The sequence below is a fragment of the Eptatretus burgeri genome, chromosome 9 (genome assembly GCF_056783735.1).
Source record: "Eptatretus burgeri isolate ZD-2024b chromosome 9, Ebu_testis_v1, whole genome shotgun sequence".
Lineage (NCBI taxonomy): Eukaryota > Metazoa > Chordata > Myxini > Myxiniformes > Myxinidae > Eptatretus > Eptatretus burgeri.
The window spans coordinates 47,991,188-48,012,062 of NC_140969.1; the positions used below are offsets into that span (position 1 = coordinate 47,991,188).

Here is a 20,875-nt window from a genome sequence, read left to right on the forward strand (position 1 = left end):
GAATTTGTACAGGCAACAACAAACCTCGAGGAAATCAGTGACAGCTTTCTCTGCTGCCAGTGCGTGGATAACTACCAGATGGAGTTGGTGATTTAAGCAGTGCACATAGGGGATTTCTCTTTCCAATATCTCTTACAACAACTTTTGCACCCCACCGTGCTTCCCAGCCATTACTGAAGCCCCGTCGTACACCTGACTTAATATTTTTGACGTGTCAAGTCCTGTTTTTATCAGCTCTGCAATTATTAGGTCTGTCAATGTTTTTGCATCTCCAGCGTCGGCTGTAGCTATTGTGAGTAGACGCTCTGTTGCTTCATTTGATGCCGATACAAAGCGAATGATGATTGATATGTTCTCACATTCAGTGGGGTCCCTCGTCCCATCCACCTTGATGGTAAACCACGATGTGCCTACTTCTTCCACGATGGCATCCGTCACAACATTACTCAATGTGCAGATCAGTTCATTCTGCATTTCCGGACTAGTATAGCTTGCGTTTCGTGGGATATGCTGTATAATTCCGGCAAGCTTGGTGTCTTTTTTGAGTGTGTAGTTTAAAAGCGAGAGGAAGAGCCCACTGTGCCCGTCTGACATATCCTCAAAATTATCAAGGCTCCCTCTAAAAGGTATCTGATTTTCGGCGAGAAATCCCACAACATCTATAAGAGCAGACACATAGTACCGGTTTCTATTTAGCTGGTCAGCATTGAGGAGTGTGGAAATCTCCTCACCACAATCGATGTGCCTCTCATTCTCCTTCCCCCTCAAAACAAGTTAAATGTTCCTTTGAAGTTGTGTGTTTGTGAAACCCCCTGTCTTTCTCCACGGCATGTTTCCAATTCCGGTAGCCTCGCACTGTGAAAGTAGAGTCCACTGGGCCACGTGCGGTGTTAAACTTCCTACATGGATAGCAGAATGCTGCATCTGTCTGCACACTGTATTCCAGCCATTCATTAGTCTGGTACCACGAGGACACAAACGAGTGACTCTTGTTCTGCAACAGATGGCCAGGGTACCGCTGTAGAACAACTCGATTCGGTCTCTCACTTCCAAGATCATCGGGAAGCGGCTTGACGGTCACAGCCGATCCCGAGGCCGCCGCCGAGCGTGGAAACTCGGCTGTCTGCGCTGGGGCTACAGCCGCAGGGCTGACGTTGCTGGTTTGGCCAGGTTGGCCAGCTTCTGTCGGTATTTCATCGACATGATCGTCTTTTCCTCCTCCTCCTCCCACAACATGTCTTTCATCATCTTCTTCATTTTCGTCGCTTGCATGTTTTTCCTTTTCTGAGCCATTTTCGTATTTCCATCATCCACGTCTTTTTCTCCTGCTGCGAGCTCGTGCTCTGTGATTCGTCCCTCGTGACTCGCGTCACTAATCTCGCGTCTCGCGAGATTTGACGGTTGACGGTTTTATTTATTAAATGATCCATCCATCAAAAACAGGTTTTATCTGCATCATTTCAAATGTAAACACGATTACAAACACACATATTTTTAATTTTTATTATAAAATTACTTTTGTAAGATGGAGGGTTGACGGGTTGTGAAGGTCACGTGGTGCACGTGCACTTCATCTTTAATAATGTAAATTTATGTCTTTTCCTTAATCATATTATCATATTATGACGATATTACATTTATACCTAACTTACAACCAATCAGGTAACCTGTTCAATCGGGTCTCCATATCGAATATGCTGATTGGCTATTCCTTAAAACTAAATGATCCACGATAGATAAAACCACCGTGTTCGGACACCGTGTCAAATATGCGGACACCGTGTTCGATTTCTTGTACGATCACGTCTTTCGACTCGCGGAATATGTCCTCTAACTCCATGGACCACTGGAAGCGTTCTCCACTTTTCAGGAGCTTCCGGAATGGCTGCATTCGTTCGGCCATACTAAAGGCGTATGCCACGTGGTTGACAAGCCCGAACCACGATCTGACGTCGGTGATGTTACGCGGTTGTGGGAAATCGTGGATTGCTTCCAGGTAGCGGCTGCACGGTCGCACGTCGGTCATGGTGATGGTGAAGCCCGCTAAGTCCACCGTGGGTGCGCTGAAGACAAACTTCTCCGGGTTGAGGATGATTCCATTCCGGCCGCATATATCCGCATATTGGACCGCCTGGAAGTAGCTCCCCTCAATCGTGTCTGACCATAGTTGTGGTGAATTGAAGGTCGTGACGTGTGATCACATGTTGCCCGGCTCGAGCACAGAAGAGATAAAGCTGCGGTTCGGCTCGGTCGGGGGGATTGTCCCAGGGGCATTGTCGTTTTATGTCGGCGGCTCACTTGGTGCTCATTGAATGGTGAGAATACTGATTGATATATAATACTGATTTATTTTGCGGTGATTAGTTGCGCGTGTGTACCTTACTGCTTATGTACTCCTTGCTGCATCTGTATTTCCTGGTGTGCCCATAGAAGCGGCTTCAATCAAATGGAATAAAGCCTATACTCTGAAGGTTCTTCTCTGGTCCTCATTTCAATTTATTCCATTTGGTTTTCTCGGCTCTCTCAACCAACGATGGACAAGATCTACAAACCAGAGAGGTTCGACGCAGACCCGAACGCGACTGACTCAGAAATGATATGGTCGCATTGGTTCCGTTCCTTCTCACACTATCTGACCATCATCGAAGAGGGAGCTGACGAATTGGCCGCCCTCATGAACCATGTCTCGCCCAGCGTAGACAGGCTCTTCTCGGAGTGCGACACTTACGAAGCAGCGATCGACGTGCTGCAGGCGCTCTACGTGAAGCGCGAGAACGAGGTATACATACGACATCTTCTCAACACACGCAAGCAAGCAGCCGGGGAGACAATCGATCAGTTCCTGCAAGCTCTGAATCAGCTGGGAAAAGACTGCAGCTTCCGGGCCGTAAGCGCCGAGGAACACCGAAAGGAAGCGACCCGGGAGGCATTTATCCAAAGACTTAGATCAGCCCACATACGGCAACGCTTACTAGAGAAAGCGCAACCCACTCTTGAAAAGGTAGTCGATCAGGCTCGAGCGATGGATACGGCACAGCAGCAATCTGAGTCATTTGGGACACCGATGCTGCTAATGAATGCTGCTACGGTGGGAACTCAAGGAACCCCACTGACACAGACACAGCCAGACACAGGGGATGAAGAAACACCCGAGGAGCCGGATACCCAGGCCATGTCAAACTCCTCAGCAACTGCTCCGGTTGGTAAATGTTTCTTTTGTGGGTACAAAAGACACCTCCGCCACAAATGCCCCGCCAGAGATGCCACATGCATGAACTGTGACAAGAAAGGGCATTATGCCAGGGTATGTAAATCTACTCTAAGGAGAAATAAACCCACTTCTGCGGCTCTCTACTCGCAAAAGAAACTAACTGCAGCCTCCCCGGGGAATCTATCCAAGGCTATCATCAACGGACGAATTAACGGGCATATGGCTGAGGCACTGATTGATACCGGAAGCTCTGAAAGTTTCGTCAATAGCTCGCTAGTGAAGGGCAGGAAATGGAAAATCCACCCGACAGACAATACGGTATGCATGGCCGCCACATCACTACAGTCCCGCGTACGAGGGTACTGCAATGTTGAATTGGACGTAAAAGGGTACACGCATCGGGATGTAAGGGTACTGGTGCTTCGTGATTTGTGCGCAGACGTAATTCTGGGTCATAATGTCCTCAAGCAGCACACGAGCGTCGAAATACCCTTTGGAGGAAGCAAACCTCGTCTAATTTTAAATGCCTTGACTACCGCAGAGGTAACGTCCCCCCAGCTGTTTGCTAACTTGTCGCCGGCCTGCAAACCGATAGCGATCAAATCGCGGCGATATACCACTGCTGACATGAATTTCATCACTTCAGAAACCAAGCGATTACTGGAAGAAGGAATTATAGAACCGAGCGATTCGCCATGGCGCGCACAGGTGTTGGTGACCGGCAGCCAGAACCATAAGAAACGAATGGTTGTCGATTATTCCCAAACGGTCAATCGCTTCACCCAACTCGACGCCTACCCCCTGCCGCGCATAGACGAGATGGTCGAACGCGTGGCCAATTATAAGATATTCAGCACCATCGACTTGCGAAGCGCCTATCACCAAATTCCCATCCGAGAGGAAGACAAACCTTACACCGCATTCCAGGCAGGTAGGCGCCTCTTCCAATTCAGGAGGATACCATTCGGCGTCACGAATGGAGTAGCTTGCTTCCAACGGGTTATGGACGACATCATCTCAGATGAAAACCTCAAAGGCACTTTTGTTTACGTGGACAATGTCACAGTGTGCGGTAGGGATCAGGGGGAACATGACATGAATCTGGACAGATTCTTGAGCATTGCTAGAAAATATAATCTGACTCTCAACTACAAGAAATGCGTATTCTCGGCAAGGTCAATTGACCTTCTCGGCTACACGATAGCCGACGGCACGATTAAGCCTGATCCTGAACGATTGCGCCCACTTCGTGAGCTACCCCCACCTCAGGACCTGCAGACAATGTGCCGGGTGATCGGCATGTTCGCTTACTATGCGAGATGGATTTCGCAATACTCCGAGAAAATACATCCCCTAGTGCATTGCAAAAACTTTCCACCAGATGCCGCTGTTGTAATAGCTTTCCACAACCTCAAAGACGATATCAGTAATTCCGTGGTATTATCGATCGATAGCTCGGTGCCCTTCGTGGTGGAGACAGATGCTTCAGATCACACGATAGCTGCTACGCTTAATCAGTCTGGGCGACCCGTCGCGTTCTTCTCGAGAACTCTCTCTGGAAGCGAGCAGAGACACTCGGCAATAGAGAAGGAGGCGTACGCCATCGTCGAAGCGCTGCGTAAATGGAGACATTATTTACTGGGAAACCACTTCACGCTCGTTACGGACCAACGATCCGTGGCATTCATGTTTGATGGGAAAAATAACGGGAAAATTAAGAATGAAAAAATTATGAGAAGGCGGATAGACCTAGCCTGCTACAGTTACGACATTGTTTACCGGCCCGGGAGGGAAAACCCTGCTGCAGACACCTTCTCGCGGGTCTACTGCTCGGCGGTAATCAGTCGGGCTTTGCAAGACCTCCATGTGTCTCTGTGCCACCCGGGGGTAACCAGAATGGCACATTTCATACGCAGACAGAACCTGCCCTATTCTATTGAAGATATTAAACAAATGAATGCTTCATGCCCTGTTTGTGCTGAACTAAAACCCAGATTCTATGGTTCGGCTTCTGGCAGATTGATCAAGGCCACTTCTCCCTTCGAGAGACTAAACATTGACTTCAAAGGGCCCCTGCCGACCGAGACAGACAACAGATACATATTCACTGTTGTTGATGAGTATTCAAGGTTCCCTTTCGCGTTTCCGTGCTCGGATATGACCTCGGGCACTGTCGCGAAATGTCTGTCTGACCTCTTCGCTATGTTTGGGAAACCTTCGTACATACATTCAGACAGGGGGCCGTGTTTCATGTCGGCCGGGCTAAAACAATTCCTATTAGAGCACGGCATAGCAACTAGTCGAACGACGGGTTACAACCCACAGGGTAATGGTCAGGTGGAACGGTATAACGGAGTCATTTGGAAAGCCGTAACTCTGGCATTGAAATCAAGAGGACTGGGCCCCGAGCGGTGGGAGGTTACCCTTCCCGACGCTCTGAATTCCATACGCTCTTTGCTCTGCACGTCCACCAATGCAACTCCTCACGAACGAATGTTTACTCACCAACGACGTTATGTTGATGGCCAATCGGTGCCCAACTGGCTGACCCATCCCGGAACCGTGTTCATGAAACGCCCGGTACGACAAAGCAAGTATGAACCCATGGTGGAAGAGGTCGAACTCATCGATACTAATCCTGAGTATGCTCATGTCAGGCTCCCGGATGGCAGGGAGACCACTGTGTCGGTCCGCCATTTGGCTCCCTCAGGCACTCCTCCCGCAGGTACACCACCATCTGGCACACCTCCCTCTGACATCCCCTCCCCAGGTGTCCCCCCCCAGGGACTCCACCCGAGAAGGGTGACGACGGAGCTACCGTGTTCCACCCGAAAGCGATCGGGGAGTCATCTCCGGCACGAGTCGAGGCTCACCAAGAGGATCGGAAGCCTCCCTCAAGTGAAACCGCCATCTACTCCCGGAGAGGCCGACGAATAATACCCCCTCGCCGACTCAATCTGTTAAGGGGATTATCGGCATCCTCGATGCTCATGCTCCTATATATCACATAATATATCGATGCTCATTTCCATGCTCCTACAACTCAAAATAATCCTCACTGCTTGGCATGTACGCTTCTGTAGCTTAGATAGTTCGCATTGCTTGAAATGTATACTCCTGTAGCGCTGAAGTAATCATGGTGCGTTAGCTGGGCCTCTAGTTACATTTTAAAGATGGGGAGAATGTGGTGAATTGAAGGTCGTGATGTGTGATCACATGCTGCCCGGCTCGAGCACAGAAGAGATAAAGCTGCGGTTCGGCTCGGTCGCGGGGATTGTCCCAGGGGCATTGTCGTTTTATGTCGGCGGCTCACTTGGTGCTCATTGAATGGTGAGAATACTGATTGATATATAATACTGATTTATTTTGCGGTGATTAGTTGCGCGTGTGTACCTTACTGCTTATGTACTCCATACTGCGTCTGTATTTCCTGGTGTGCCCATAGAAGCGGCTTCAACCAAATGGAATAAAGCCTATACTCTGAAGGTTCTTCTCTCGTCCTCATTTCAATAGTAGCGTGTCATCTACGCACTTGGTCTTGTTACCAATGTCCGCGACGATCACATCGTATCGTCGTGAGTAACCGTCCCCCGATGCCATATACCCTTGTGGGGCAGATAGGTACCGGTAGCGCCCCCATGGAGTGATGAAGGTCGTCTTGTGGCGGTCGTCCTCGTGTAGGCGGACGCTATGGTAACCGTTCCATGCGTCGAATACTGTCTTGCGCTTCCCGTTAGGTACGCGTCTCGCCTGGTGGAATGGGGATTCTCGCCTGGTGGATTGGGTGTGGTGGGTCTCGCGGAACGCATGCTTGTTCAAGGCCTGAAAGTCGACGGTGCGTCGCGGCTTGCCATTCTTTTTCGCGCAAATTACCATGCGGTGACACCATGTCACCGGCGTGCTCACGGGTACTTCCTCCAACACGCCGAGCCGAACATCCTGGTCGAGGCCTGCTTTTACCTCATCTTGCCAATGTATGGCCACGGAGATGGGAGTGTGATGGGCAACCGGTGTCGCGTTCTCACTGAGCATAAGACGTAGTGGCGGGCCGGTCATTCTCGGTAGTGGCTGGTGTGGGCATGTGTTGAATGTGCTCTGAGCATACATCCTGAGTAAATGTGACTGTAGTGTCTCTCTGTTGGCCTCGGTCGCTGGCATGGGGAGTGCGGTCGGCTTGGTCGGCGGCTCCATGCGTCGCGGGCAGTCGCACAATTCCGAGGTCGTCAGATTCACCTCTCCGAGTGTCGGCAATCTGTCCGAGATCATTCCCAGGTCCATGCAGGCCGCGCGGGAGAGGAATATGCGGTCTGAAGAGTCCGTCACGTACGCGATTTGGCGCGTCTCCAATCTCCGAGCGTCGTCACTGTTACCGGCGAATCTGACTACCACGGCTCCGAGGATACGAATTCCTTTGTTGTTTGCGGCCTTCATGGTCATGAATACAGGTCTGAGGTCCTCGGTACTCAGGCCCATTTGTTGGACGACTTTAATGCCGATCAGGCAGCTCTGGCACCCCGTGTCTGCCATAGCGGGTAGGGTTACCGCGTGGGTGTGTTTCAGGAGGTTAAAAACCAGCGCTTTGTAATCCTCGCGCTTGTTGGTGAGAGTGAGGTTGACGTATGGCTGCGGGTCGGATATGCGTTTCATCCACTTATCGCACATATCATCATACAGGTGGTGAGCGAGGGGAAGCGCGCGCATTTCGTCCTCTGTGCTGGCCATGGTGACCGTGCATAGCTCGACGAAGGCTGCCGTCTGCTCGTCGTACATCCCGTCGGTCTCCTTAGATGGGGGTCTTGCCGATCGGCCACCCAGGCACGCCTTGTCGAGGTGATTCTGGCGGTCACACTTCCGGCACTTTCTACCATATCCGGGGCACTCGGCGCGTCTGGCGCGCCATCGAGGCGTTTTGCCGTGGCCCACCTCGCCGCAGTAGATGCATACTCCTTCGGGCTTGGCCTTCCGTTTTTCCGGCCTGGCTCCTACTCTGGCGCGGACGTCCTGTTGCTTTCCCCGCCGATACGAACTACTGATCGCGTCCGTGCTCTGAGTGTCAAGCAGGCGCGATGCCGAGCGTTTTCCAGACTCTTTGGCCTCGATATACTCTATCATGTCCTTTAATGGCATGTCCTGGTTCTTCTCACCGAGTAGGTCAAGTTGTATTGCTTGGTCCGCGATGCCACGGGCAACCACATTGCGCAATATCTCTTCCGTGAAGTCGTTGACCTGATTGCACCCCGCCTTGGTGCACTTCATTTCATACTTGCACGTGTCCGCCTGCCCCTTGATGCGGGCGTGGAACGACCTGACGGGCTCCTCGTGTCCCTGCCGCATGTTAGACAGGGCCACTCGAGCTACCATCGTGTTCTCCGTCCGGACGGCGAGCGCCTTCATGGCGGCGAGGACGTCTTCTTCATCGCTGCCCACGAGGCTCCTACCCGCCGCGCGAGTGAGGTCCTTTCTCAGCTCCTCCTCACAGCACTCCAGTAGCTGCGCGACTATGTCGGGTCCGACAAGCTTAGTACCTGTTTTGTATTCGCCCCAGCGGGTTATGAAGTACGACCAGGCCTCGCCCGTTCCGGCCAGTGCTATGGAGGGACGCTTGAGTTTCTCCATCTTGGCATTCGAGCTCGCCGCCCTGGGGGCGGCGACGTGCACAGTGGCGTGTATACTCAACATGGCCGCCACCACTGCCGCCTCTGCGTGTGTAGCCATATAGTCACAACCCTCGATCGGGCACTCTGCTTCCACCGGCGCCATAGGAACAGTTATTCTGGAGTAAACGTTCTACTTTCGGTGATGCACACGTGTGTACAGTGTCGTGGGGGCGAAGATTGGGTACAGTACCCGAGAAATCCAAAATCACTGTCGACGTTCTCGTGGTCCGTTTTCACCCAGTCGTGTCCTCCTCAGCACCGACGATCTTTACTCGACAGCATCAAGTTGTTTGATTATAAATAAGAACAGAGTTCAATTTGTTCGACCACTTTATTAGCGTGGAACGACAATAATCAAACAAGTATTGAACAGGTTGAAAAGCCCACAACATTCCTGTCTCCGGCCCAGGCTGCGCATGCGCACTGGCACAGGGGACCGTCGATATGTAGAAGTACCGTAAAGTACAATGTTCTCTAGTTGGTGCTTGCGTTATTATCTTTTATCTTGTGGGCTTGGACTGTATTGTCTTGCCAATTGCTTTTGGAGATGAGCTGGGAAGCGCACACTTATCTCTTTACTGTTATTCAAAGAAGGATATTATTAAAGAACAGTTTATCCAAGAAGGCCTTATTATTCACCACACTGAACATCTGGAATAAGGGTTTTAGTTCACACAGGTGAACTCTTAAAAGGCAAGGTCACAGTGGGCGCTCGTCCTTAAACACTAAGTTGTTCACAGGGTGCAACAGGGCATAAATGGGTAGCGTACAAGTGGGGGGGGGCACCAGATGCGCCATGGGGGGGCATTGCACCCAAATACCCCCCCCCTTAGCGACGGGCCTGTGTTTAACCAGATGCGCTAACACAATGGTTAGAGTATCTGCTCCGAGTCTGATAGGTCGGAGGTTCAAACCATCGCCGAGTCATTCCAAAACCTTTTAAAAGGGTAACCGTTGCTTCCTTGCTTGACGCTCAATGTTGAAAAGGATAACAGCATGGACAAATAACCATAGGTTAACACTCATCGTGCTGGTTTGATGGGCTACATGGTCTCCTCCTGTGTTGAAGTTCCTTGTTTGGGAACATATTGTTATGGCTGTGGAAATTCACAAACCACCATCCAGGTCCCATAGGTGAGATATCTCTTAAGTACATGTGTAGTTAGCCCCAAACCCGTTGTTTAGAGGAAATTATGTGATTCATTCGGGCTGCGACGCTTTGAGTCAGTCGTTTTCTTTTTCTATCTTTTATTTAAAACAAAAACCAACGAGGATCCTCGGTGGGCTTTTCCCGCCTGTTTTTCGCGCCATTCTTCTCCGCGCTTGGTGTGAGGGAGGAGAAGCGGGGTGGGGCAGCTGGCACCCAATTGGTGGATGCGCGGTGTGACGCGACCAGGGATGAGGAACGCCCCTCTTCGAGACCTTTCTCGAAGCGCCTCGAAGGGGGGTGGAGCAAAGAACGGGGCAGAGCAACGGGGCCTAGCCCCACGATATAAAAAGGGATGGCTCTGCGAAGGGGTTGTTGTTGTTCATTCCGGCCTGTTGATCTCTCGGAGCCCTTGATCCTGAAGCGCCTTGGACCTTTTGGACAAACGACGGTGTGGGGGAGAGAGAGAGAGAGAGAGAGAGAGAGAGAGAGAGAGAGAGAGAGAGAGAGAGAGAGAGAGAGAGAGAGAGAGAGAGAGAGAGAGAGAGAGAGAGAGAGAGAGAGAGAGAGAGAGATATATATATATATATATATATCCTGCCCGAGGGTTCGCCGGAGTCGGTGTGGTCCCGAGACCCCGCTGGTGGGACGGAGCGTCCGCCATTTCCTCTCCCTCTCGACCCCGAGTGTCGACGATTTCTTTCCCCCCCCCGTCCGCACCGAGAGAGAGCGCTGAGAACCCCGTTCATTCCCCAAAACCCCGGTCCGTGGCGTCGAACGGCGACACGTGCCGGAGCGAAGCACGAGCTCGCCGACAACGCCGGAGGAGCGGGAGCTGAGGGCGCGGAGAAGGACTCGGTGCGCGCACAGGGAAGTGACAACTTCTATTTCTTTTCGGGGGTTTTTTTTTGTATGGAACTTGTGGCGCCGTGTCTTGTGAAGTAAAACTGTATAAGTGTTGCCGTGTGTCCGCGTAGTCGGTTGTAGCTCTGCGTCGTCGTTGCTTTTATTGTTTTCTTCTTGCATATGCTTTATGTGCATTTCTGATTCTGTTTGGCTGTATATGTGTGCTTTGTGTCTGTGTCTGTGTGAATAAAGTGCTTGTGTGAACTTGTTCCCCGTTTCGCTGCGTCCTTCCCTTTGTTGAATCTCCATCTTGCTTCATGTAAAGGGTTCGTAGTGGGCTTAATACGCCCGATAATTAATCGGAACCGTCGAGGCCGATGATAACACCGCTCGGTTATCCCGATAGCATGGAATGGATCGCTTAAGCGGCCCGTGTCCGGAGTCGACCAGCGGCGAGGTGCGATCGCCCGGTTTACCATCCGCGTGGGTACTTAGGTAGGTCGAGTTTGGCGAACAACCCTATCCCACGCGGGTGGCCGATTGGCACGATCGTGGTGAGGCCGAAAGGCCCACCCATGACTGGCTCCCGGCGTTAGTCCGAGAGGGTCATGACAGAATTGTCCGTCCGGTTGGCGACGTGCCGCGATTCGAGTCATGTGGCCGATCGCACGCCGGCGGGCGCGAATTCGCAACAATATATTATTATTGCTAGCAGAGTACCCTCCCTCTGGGCGATCTTTTTCCAAACATGCAACACCTTCTTCTGACACATACACCTGTATTTGGGCAGTGTATAGGCAACTGAGAGCTCTATGTCAGCAAAAAAAACAAAAACATGAAGTTATGTGCATGAAGCAAAAACATACCCACTGCATATAATTCAAAACAACACCTCACTGCACCGGAAAACGTGGGGACAGGAATACTGCACTGTAAATAGTGGAGACTTGTAATACCCTCCCCCACCTGGAGGTGGCACTACACGATACACATTTACATAGAGAATTTGCATCCCTCCCCCTTCCAGCCAAAACCACCAGCAAAGATAAAAAGACCCCTACACGTTAATTTGGATCATACTGATCTGATGTTGCAAGTCTGGATGGAATTTGCCCACAACTGTAGGAGTAGTAGCTCGACAAACAAACACCGGTCCGTGAATTATAGTGAGGATGAGGGAAGAAAGGGGGAAAGTGATTGTGAATTTAACGGGTTTTTTTTGCACGCACGCACGGACACACATCGTCCCCACAGGTGTTAGCCGCCGACAAGGCAGTTCTTTTGACAACGTCATCACTACGTCATCAGAAAAAGGATGGGTTAATGAAGGAGTAAAAACTGATGTACAACGAACGAGTGAGGAACGAGTCAGTCAGGTGGGGTGACAGAGTTGGCTTGGGGGAGAGAGCCGGGAGGGCAGAGAGGGGACAAAGGTGGGATAGAGCGGTTTAAGGCTTTTGAGGAGGTGGGGGTAGTTGAGGACATTGGGTTGGGAGGAGGTTTGAGGATTTTAAGAAATGGGGAGGGAGCACAGAGTTTGGGTGTGGTGGGTGTGCAGAGAGGTCAGAGTTGGGAGAGGGCTTAAGGACATGGGATTGTGTGTGGGTGTGGGGGGTAGTGGGGAGGGTTAGGGACCTGAAGTCACATTTTACATGATGTAGAATTTCCATGGGTCCGTGATAGTGCCGGTGTCTTTTGGGTCCGTCAGGTCTTTTGGGTCCTCTCGGTATTTTGGATTATCTAAATATTTTCGGTCCTTGGGTCTTTTGGATGCCCGAGGTCTTTTGGGTCTTTTGTGTCCTCGGGTCATTTGTATCCCCTGGGTATTTTGGGTCCTCGAGGTCTTTTGGGTCCTCTGAATCTTTTGGGTCTTTGGGGTCCACAGAGTCTTTTGTGTCCTTGGGGTCCTTTTGGTATTTTAGGTCTTCTCAGCATTTTGGTTCCTCGGGGTCTTTTGGGTCTTCAGGGTATTTTCTGTTTTTTGTGTCTTTTTGGTCTTCGGGGTCTTTTAGGCATTTAAAGGTCTTTGGGGTCTTTTTGGTCTTTAACGTTTTCAGGGTCTTTTGGGTATTTTGGGTCTTCAGGGTCTTTGGGGTCCTCTGGGCACTGCAGGTGTGTGGCACTGCCAATCAGTCCAACCACTTCAAAAATGAGAGCAGGATCCAGCAACAATTTGATGAAAGGCCATGAACAAGTCCGTATGGAATCAATAGATTGTTGCATTCCTCGGGGGAGTGCTTTGGCAAGATAGCTTCAAGATATGCTCACTGACCTCGAAGCTGTCAGGCTGGGGTTCAAATCTAGACCCAGCTAATAACTGTCATATTGGCGGTCGCAGGCAGGGCGATGTGTCTCGTACCCCAGACGGTGGTGAGGACAGACAGCTCCTATCAGCACTGATTGTTGGTGCTGGTGGACTTTAAAAATCCGATGATGGTGTCTCATCCGCGAAGGCTATGTGAGTTGTTTGTCGTACCCTGAACAAGTTACAAGTTCCTGCCATGACTGACTGTTCGGAAGACAAACCATCGAGCACAACCTTTACCCAAGATGTGATTCCGTCACACCGACGCTCTGTCAGAACAATAGAGGGGTGATGGGGTGATTCATAGAGAGAGGGGTGATGGGATTGGATGGGATGAGAACCTAGTGGTCAATCACCTTGAGAATCCAAGGTCATTGGCTTTATTACCCCCCTGTTTGAGCCAAGAATATTGAAAATGTTGTTGTAAAGTAAAGTAAAGTGGGCATGTTGGGAAGTCTAGCTTTGCAGCTCTTAAAGTGCAAGTCTTTTAGAATTCAGGTAAACAGTTTGAATTTGAAGAAAACATCTCAAACTTTATGCAGTTCATCTATTATACTTTGCTTAATAGATCCAGTTTTAGACTTCCATCATGATAGACCAAACATCATCACTAGATCAGATGGTGATGCGTCGTGTGACACCTCCTTAACCTTATCCTTAACATCATCACAGGTACCTGCAGCGATCGATGGTTGTCAATATATAGTTACAGGACTTGGGGATCGAACACACCTGGTCCATGCAGACCATCATCGATTGTCCAACCATGAGAAGCATGGCCTTCCGTGCCTCCAATCGATGGGGCGTGTCATTGTGTCGTCATTGTGCCATAGTGTTGACGACATTGCAGGTGCGGAGATTTATGTGCTCCTTGGTCGGATGCACCAGCGAGCAGAGCTTCTCCTGTCGATGTTCCTTATGTCGCATTCAGCCGCTTCCTGATATCCGTGTAGGTGTGAACACTAAGGTGTGCAGGTGTGTTTAGGCGTGAACACTAAGGTGTGTGTTGGTGTTTCGGTGTGAACACGTGTGTGTAGGTGTGTTTAGGTGTGTGTTTAGTTGTGAACATTAAGGTGTGTTTAGGTGTGTGTTGGTGTGTTTAGGTGTGCGTGTAAAAAAATAAAAAAAACTCCAACTATTTCTGTACGTAATAAATATATGGATCACAAGTAAAGACGAGCACCTTTCGAGACCATTACGCTTGTTTTCCGAACTGAGTCTCATCTTTCTTTCCTGTTTTGAAGGTGAACGACGCACGGACACACATCGTCCCCACAGGTGTTAGCCGCCGACAAGGCAGTTCTTTTGACAACGTCATCACTACGTCATCAGAAAAAGGATGGGTTAATGAGGGAGTAAAAACTGATGTACAACGAACGAGTGAGGAACGAGTCAGGCTTGAGGAAAGGACGTTCGGTGCGGCGACGCAAAAAGCACTGCACGAGGACGTCTTGGGGACCACGTGATCTTGCTCCTTGCGGAGCTCCGCGACCTCCGCACGTGCGCTCTTCACTCCGACCAAAAGCCGGCTGTCTCGTCGCTCGCTCGAGTTGCTGTTAGCCAAAGGTCACGCCGTGATTTGCCGCCGACGAGCCTCGGATTCCGTGAACCCGCTCTCTCGGTAAGTGTTTTTAATATGATAAACGAGTGAAGCGCAGGACGAAATCAAACCCTCCCTCCCCCCGTGCTTTTAATTTCGTGCGAGCGAGGCGATCTGGAAGGTTCTGTACGTGGAACGAACCGCCATGTGTATTGACTTGTATAGCCAAAGCACGTCTGCACGATGTTCGTGTACAGTGTGTGTGATGCATCCTGAGGGCTCGTGAACGGGTGGACAATGATAACGATTACCTGTGCAGATGGATCATGGAGGTCGTGTTTGTACCTTGTAAAGATAATTGTGATCATGGAGGTCATGTTTATACCTTGTAAGGATGATTATGATCATGAAGGTCGTGTTTGTACCTTGTAACGATGATCATGATCATGTAGGTCGTGTTTTACCTTGTAACGATGATCATGATCATGTAGGTCGTGTTTTACCTTGTAAGGATGATTATGATCATGAAGGTCGTGTTTTACCTTGTAACGATGATCATATAGGTCATGCTTGTCACTTTTAAGGATGATTATGATCATCATCCTGGTCGTGATTGTAACTTGTAACGATGATCAGATCATGTACATGGTTTTTGTACCTTGTAACGATGATCCTGATGATGCAGGTCATGTTTATACCTTGTAAGGATGATTATGATCATGTCGGTGGTGTTTGTACCTTGTAACGATGATCATGATCATGTAGATCGTGTTAGTACCTTGTAGCGATGATCATGATCATGTAGATCGTGTTTATACCTTGTAAGGATGATCATGATCATGTAGGTTGTGTTTGTACCTTGTAACGATGATCATGATCATGTAGGTCGTGTTTGTACCTTGTAACGATGATCATGATCATGTAGGTCGTGTTTGTACCTTGTAACTATGATAATGTTGGTCGCGTTTGTACCTTGTAATGATGATCATGATCATGTAGGTCATGTTTGTACCTTGTAACGATGATCATGATCATATAGGTCGTGTTTGTACCTTGTAACGATGATTATGATCATCATCTGGGTCGTGATTGTAACTTGTAACGATGATCATATAATGTAGATAGTTTTTTCTACCTTGTAACGATGATGATGATCATATCGCTCATGCTTGTAACGATGATGATGATCATATAGTTCGTGCTTGTAACTTGTAAGCATGATGATGATCATGTAGGTCGTGTTTGTACCTTGTAACGATGATCATGATCATGTAGATCGTGTTTATACCTTGTAAGGATGATCATGATCATGTAGGTCGTGTTTGTACCTTGTAACGATGATCATGTAGATCGTGTTTATACCTTGTAACGATGATCATGATCATGTAGGTCGTGTTTGTACTTTGTAACGATGATCATGATCATGTAGGTCATGTTTGTACCTTGTAACTATGATAATATTGGTCGCGTTTGTACCTTGTAATGATGATCATGATCATGTAGGTCATGTTTGTACCTTGTAACGATGATCATGATCATATAGGTCGTGTTTGTACCTTGTAACGATGATTATGATCATCATCTGGGTCATGATTGTAACTTGTAACGATGATCATATAATGTAGATAGTTTTTCTACCTTGTAACGATGATGATGATCATATCGCTCATGCTTGTAACGATGATGATGATCATATAGTTCGTGCTTGTAACTTGTAAGCATGATGATGATCATGTAGGTCGTGTTTGTACCTTGTAACTATGATGGTGATCATGTAGGTCGTGTTTGAACCTTGTAAGCATGATGATGATCATGTAGGTCGTGTTTGTACCTTGTAACTATGATGGTGATCATGTAGGTCGTGTTTGAACCTTGTAACTATGATGGTGATCATGTAGGTCGTGTTTGTACCTTGTAACGATGATCATGATCATATAGGTCGTGCTTGTCACTTGTAAGGATGATCATGATCATGTAGGTTGTCTTTGTACGTTGTAACGATGATGATGATCATGTAGGTCGTGTTTGTACCTTGTAACGATGATCATGATCATATAGGTCATGCTTGTCACTTGTAAGGATGATTATGATCATCATTCTGGTCGTGATTGTAACTTGTAACGATGATCAGATCATGTAGATAGTTTTTGTACCTTGTAACGATGATCATGATGATGCAGGTCATGTTTATACCTTGTAACGATGATTATGATCATGTTGGTTGTGTTTATACCTTGTAAGGATGATTATGATCATGTCGGTGGTGTTTGTACCTTGTAACGATGATCATGATCATGTAGGTCGTGCTTGTCACTTGTAAGGATGATTATGATCATCATCTGGGTCGTGATTGTAACTTGTAACGATGATCAGATCATGTAGATAGTTTTTGTACCTTATAATGATGATGATGATTATATCGCTCATGCTTGTAACTTATAAGGATGATGATGATCATATCGGTCATGCTTGTAACTTGTAAGGATGATGATGATCATGTAGGTCATGTTTGTACCTTGTAAGGATGATCATGATCATGAAGGTCGTGTTTGTACTTCATAAGGATGATTATGATCATGTCAGTCATGTTTGTACCTTGTAACGATGATCATGATGATGCAGGTCGTGTTTATACCTTGTAAGGATGATTATGATCATGTAGGTCGTGTTTATACTTCCTAAGGATGATGATGATAATCATATAGGTCGTGCTTGTAACTTGTAAGGATGATGATGATGATCATATCGCTTGTGCTTGTAAGGATGATGATGATGATCATGTAGGTCGTGTTTGTACCTTGTAAGGATGATCATGATCATGAAGGTCGTGTTTATACTTCATAAGGATGATTATGATCATGTCAGTCATGTTTGTACCTTGTAACGATGATCATGATGATGCAGGTCGTGTTTATACCTTGTAAGGATGATTATGATCATGTAGGTCGTGTTTATACTTCCTAAGGATGATTATGATAATCATATAGGTCGTGCTTGTAACTTGTAAGGATGATGATGATGATGATCATATCGCTTGTGCTTGTAAGGATGATGATGATGATCATGTAGGTCGTGTTTGTACCTTGTAACGATGAGCATGATCATGTCGGTCGTATTTTTACTTTGTAACGATGATCATGATTATATAGGTCATGTTTGTTCCTTGTAAGGATGATCATGATCATGTCGGTCATGTTTGTACCTTGTAACGATGATCATGGTCATGTTTGTACCTTGTAACGATGATCATGATCATGTCGGTCGTGTTTGTACCTTGTAACGATGATTATGGTCATCAACTGGGTCGTGATTGTCACTTGTAACGATGATCAGGATCATCAACTGGGTCGTGATTGTCACTTGTAACGATGATCAGATCATGTAGATAGTTTTTGTACCTTGTAACGATGATGATGATGATCATATCGCTCGTGCTTGTAACTGCAAAGGATGATGATGATTATCATATAGGTCGTGCTTGTAACTTGTAAGGATGATGATGATGATCATATAGGTTGTGCTTGTAACTGTTAAGGATGATGATTATCATATAGGTCATGCTTACAGATTGTAAGGTTGATGATCATATAGGTTGTGCTTGTAACTGGTAATGATGATGATTATGATCATTTTGGTCATGCTTGTACCTTGTAAGGATTATCATGATCATATAGGTTGTGCCTGTAACTTGGTGTTGGTATAATGCCTGGTGTTTGCATAATGGTTAGGGTAGTGGGCTTGGGATCCTAAGGTCCTGAGTTCAAATCCCGCTCAGCTGTTGAATTAACACCCGGTGGGGTTGACTCTGCCTGTCATCCTTCCGAGGTCGGCAAAATGAGTGCCAGCATGCTGGTATACTGTGTCGGAGTGGCGACCCGTCCAGGATTGTTCCCAATAGCCAAGGAGACTGCTTCGGCGGCACCAACGCTCTGCACAGAGTATGGTCCTTATGGATGGATGTAACTTGAAAAATGATGATGATCATATAGGTCGTGCTTACACATTGTAAGAATGATTATCCTCTAGGTCGTGGTTACACATTATAAGGATGATGATCATATAGGTTGTGCTTACACATTGTGAGGATGATGATCATATAGGTAAATGGTAAGGATGATGATGATGATGATCATCATTTCGGTTGTGTTTGTAACTTGTTAGGATGATGATGATCATATCGGTCATTCCTGTAAGGATGATTATATCGGTCGTGCTTGTAACTTGTAAGGATGATGATCATCATATAGGTTGTGCTTGTAACTATCCATACCTCGGCATCAGGGTGGGGGGGGAGCGGGGGATGCATCGTACTGGCCAAATGATGCATCTCAGCACGAAGGTACATTCATATCACATATTCATTTGGCCAGATGTTACCTTGTTCTCAACTGTGAGCCACCTCGGCTGGGGCAAAATAAAAGCCTTATGGAATGAGTGAGAACATGAATTTTGCTGTATGTTGAAATTTTCTGTCTGTACAATCTAACGATGTATTTATTATGTGGGAAATACAAATTCGACTTTGAACCCACCTTGACGTGAAATCTTTACACCTTTTGTGTGTTCTGGCAACCTGTCAATCACCAATGAGTAATCTCCTCTTGATACAAGATGCTGTTGTCCACTGAGCGATGCCAGTGCAGAAAGCCATTCTCCAGTCATTGTGCAGTGAAGATGACTCTTGATCAGTTTGACCCTGCTGAATGATTGCTCAGCTGTAACTGAATAAATTGGTCGTGTCCCGACAATGTGATATAGTCTGTAAGAATGGCATAGGCACACTCCAATGTGTTCTTGTGATTATGAATTTGAAGATGCTTTGTGAATTTCTTGTCAGGACTATCGGTATCACTCCATTGTCGGTCCTGTGTTGAAAAGTTTTTGTATCCAGCCAGGAGTTGGTCCACTTTAGCTCCGATGAAGGGTAAGACCCGAAACGGCTTCATTTCTATTCGTGGTGGATCCATTCCCATTTAAGGTGGTTTATTTATTACCAGCAGGGACTTGTGGAACATCTGTTCATTGTAAAATGTGACTAAGTCTCAACTCTCACTTCCCTGCAACCCAAACCCCAAGTCATCAACCCTCCCTCCTAAATGCCAAGTCCTCAACCTCCAGCTCCCAACTCCAAGTCCTCAGCCTTTATCCCTCCAATCCGAAGGCGTCGATCCATTCCCTACTCCTCGCCCCCAACCTCCTGCATAACCTCTGCGGTAAAAGTCCTGCTTAAGAGCATAGTCATTTGTGTTGTGTATAGACAACAGACAGCTGCAGAATGCCTGTGATGCCTATCGGCTCAAAATCCTTTTGTCGCTTTGGTCATGCTACACTGAAGGGAAAACTTGTAGGGAGGGCATGGCGATTGTGAACATGACAGCTCGAACGATATCTTTGATTTTTGCATATAGCAGTGAGCACCAACATGGCGGCGGTATGATTTTTCACGTTGAAATTGTGGGTGGCGTCGGGTGAACTGCACCATCAATGGGTGGAACAGAATGCTACACACACACAGACGGACGGGCGGACTGACAAGTGGATTATTATATAGATTTGTTTTCGCATGAAGGCTTAACTGCTCATGTGTGTCTGCGAGTATTAAAGTGTAAATTCTGCAACAGTTTTATTCTATAGCTTGATAAAACTTGTACAACAAGAAACATCAACTCTGTTCATGAATCTTTTTTTTTTTTTTTTGTATACCTTGGTCGAGGCTCGTATGAGAGCTAACACACAACTCACAGCAAAGAGGCATGAGACAAGAGGGGCGGGAGTGGAAGGGACAAAACAGTGGGGAACAGACACATTAGGTGAACTGTGGAAGGGAGAGGGATGGGGATGGGACGGGGAACATGGCGAAGAGAAGATGGACATTTCAGGGACTTTCAGGAAGGGAAGCAGGAGAAATGAAGGAAGTGGGCTTGGGTGGATTATCGGGGGTAGAAAAGATCGGGGATTTGGATGGGGGAAGATAAGAGGTGGTGGTGAACAGCTGTTTTGAAAGCCTGGAGGGAAGAATGGGAAAGAATAGAGTGAGGAAGTTTATTCCAAAGGCGGGAAAAAAGAGGAATGAAAGAGTGAAGATGAGCAGTGATTCGTGATTTTGGTAGTTTTACCAGAAGGGGGTTGTTGGCGGACCTTGAGTGCCCTGTGGAAATGTGGTGGGGAC

At 47.7% G+C, this 20,875-nt stretch overlaps 1 protein-coding gene across 6 annotated transcripts in view; it reads left to right on the plus strand.

Moving 5' to 3' along the window:
- The first annotated feature begins 14,013 nt into the window (after positions 1 to 14,013).
- The window catches only part of LOC147020087 (uncharacterized), a 37,202-nt gene continuing 30,340 nt past the window's right edge, over positions 14,014 to 20,875 (plus strand). For 3 of the 6 annotated variants that reach the window (XM_085895117.1, XM_085895116.1, XM_085895115.1), the window contains exon 1: positions 14,411 to 14,787. The gene's annotated coding sequence lies outside the window, so the exon portion shown is untranslated. Of the gene's footprint in view, positions 14,116 to 14,410; positions 14,788 to 15,019; positions 15,039 to 20,875 lie in introns of those variants that run through there. The other 3 variants (XM_085895112.1, XM_085895113.1, XM_085895114.1) reach the window with 3 other exon arrangements.